Raw genomic sequence first — 2,855 nt, forward strand, 5'->3', positions numbered from 1 at the left:
TGATAAGACTAACTAGTACCTAATAAAAAAATAACAATCTAGGTGGGAATGTTTTTCTAATACTAGTTGAAAACTTGCTCAAGAAGCTTAGAAATACTTATAGAAATGAATGGCTTATTATGGTTCCTTTCTCAACCAGTAAATTTATTTTGTGAGAATGCCTAAAATGGAGTAACCTTAGTTGATACATATTGAAGATTTATTATGCTCAGCAAAATGAGGAAGTAAACTACAAGATAGTGAGAGTATGCACAAGATGAAGAAAAAAATAAAAGAATGCAATCATAGAGGAAAATGATTAATATTAAAAAAAATGGAAGGGAAAAAACACAAAAGAAAAACATTGTGATGCATGATACTGCAAACAATCATCAATCTCAAAGAAAAAATCCTCAACAATGGAATTGAAGTGCTAAATCGATTTGATGATTATATAGATGTCACATGGGAAGAATCCTTGAGAGTGTCTGAATTGAATGAAGATATAAAGTTGGTGTAGGTAAGCATTGTCACCCTTTGATTGGTAGAGAATGTTGAAATAATAGAGGTTTAGAGTTAGGACATATGATACGTAATCATCCAAATCCTTATGTAACAAGTTGTCTATGTTCAATAATTCCTCATGTTTAAGAATCATTTTGGGAACATTTACATGTTCTTGATGATATTCATAGTGGTATCAACTAGAAAACCATGTAAATGTGAGAGATATGTTGTTCCTTGGACTTCCCAATAAAAAAGTGAAATTGGTTAAGTATTGAAGGAGATAATAACAAACTACTCCACATAAAAGATATTAGAACCAAAAACAAGACATTTTACATACTATTATAGAAATTATGATGTAGATTTGCAACTACTAATGAAATTTTAATCAAAATCATAAGACACAAACCTACTCTACTTCTCTCTGGAAATAAATTCACAATTTAGAACACCAACCACAAACATGAAATGAGAAATAACACACATGCACATAGTATTTTTCCAAGGGAAAGAAATCTACTAAAAACCTCTTTGCTTGCTTGCATTAATATGATGAATGGTGATGTATTACAATTGCTTTCCTCAACTGAGCACAACCTACAAGTGAATAATCTATCTCTCTTCTCATTGAGAAGCTTTGACCCAGAGTTAGTCAATTTTTTCCTCTGCTTGAACCAGTATTTGCTTACGTAATTCGTGGTTTGCTAAGTATCCCGAGAGATTAGTTTTGCTATACTCCATTGACAGCGCAGTTTATTTATACAAATAATGGATTTAGATTATGTTTTCAGTGTTTATGATGAACATTAAATGCTTGATTCTATTGTCCCTCTCTCAAAGTATTTAGAGACATTCTATTTTAGCAACAAAGGTTGTGAAATTGCCTTTCAAAGATAGATAAAATTAAAGTTTAGTGCATTTAGAGGATAACGGAAGTTATTGAGCATTCTTTAGTACTAATAGGCTGCCAAATATTATAGAAAACGCAAACTCTTTGATTTGACTAGTTGGTGTTTTCCTTTATGGAAAGGAAAACTATCAAGAATGGTTCAGAAAAGTAAAAAATACACTTGTTTTTAATGGTCTGTGGGCTGGAGTATGTGAAAAAAAAGAAGGGAATGCACCATATCAGCCCGATGAAGAGAAACAATTAGCGATCTGACAAAGTATGGATAAGAAGGCTTATGCCTTAATTTCCAATTCAATTTCAGAAGAGGGAAGTAGATATATTGTTCAAACTAAAACAACATATGCTACCACATTAAAATTAAAAGAGCTTTATGACTCACGCTATGAATTGGAGATAATACAATTATTGTTAAAGTTATTTAATATGGAAACAAAAGATAATGATTTGTTAAAACATGTTTCTGAAATTAAAGCCATCAATCGTGAAATTGCATCTATTGGAGTTAAAGTTGATTTACCCTAGTTATTCACACTACTTGGAATCTCTCTAAGCTAGTGGGCAATTAAAAGATTTGGATTTTGACAAATTAGTAGGGAAAATCGCAGAAAGAGAGAAGGCTTTTGGCAAGAAAGAAACATCACATAATACTAATATTGGAACACTATGTCTTGCTCAAAAAGACCAAAAACCTCAAGAAGAATCTATGAAAAATTATAAGGGTAACAAAGGACGAGTTAGGAAGAATTATAGAGGCAAGGGGGGTTGAAATATTCAGGGAGATAGGCAATAGAATGATAAAAAAAGAAATGTTTTTGATAAAACAAATGTAAAATGTTTTAGATGTGGTAAAATTGGACATACTGCTACAAATTGTAGAATTCCCTGTGAGAAAATTAATGAAAGAAGAGAACAAATGCTTGAAAAGAAAGATCAACTAATTCCAGAAAAAGGACAGTCTTATGAGAATTCATATTATGTTGTTTCTCATTGTAATTTTCATATGGAAGATATATTTAGTACCTCTTTTTCTTAATGACATGAAAATTGGATTTTAAACACATGTGACACTTGTCATATGACCTATAGAAGAGATTTGTTTGAACAATCTAGTGATAATATTGATGGAGTAGTGTATTTTGCTGATAAGTCTCAAATCAAACCATGAGGGATTGGTTCTATTCAGTTAAAAATTCCTGGACTTTCTTATTATACTTTGAATGATGTTCTTTACATTCCTCAGTTCCAAAGGATTTTAAGATCTCTTGTACAAATAAGACAACATGGACATTCCATTCACGTATTTGATTGTAAAGTAGAAATTTTAAGAGAAACTGACAATATACTGTATTGACTTGTGTGGAAGAAGATAAATTGTTGAAGTTGAAAGGCATGTCATTTTTTGCATTGAACACTAATTATTTGGTTCAACAAAATGATACTTTGTCATCATATTTATTGT

This window comes from Pinus tabuliformis, chromosome 2_1, assembly GCF_031772625.1.
Source record: "Pinus tabuliformis cultivar Carrire ecotype Pingquan chromosome 2_1, CPIR1, whole genome shotgun sequence".
Classification (NCBI taxonomy): domain Eukaryota; kingdom Viridiplantae; phylum Streptophyta; class Pinopsida; order Pinales; family Pinaceae; genus Pinus; species Pinus tabuliformis.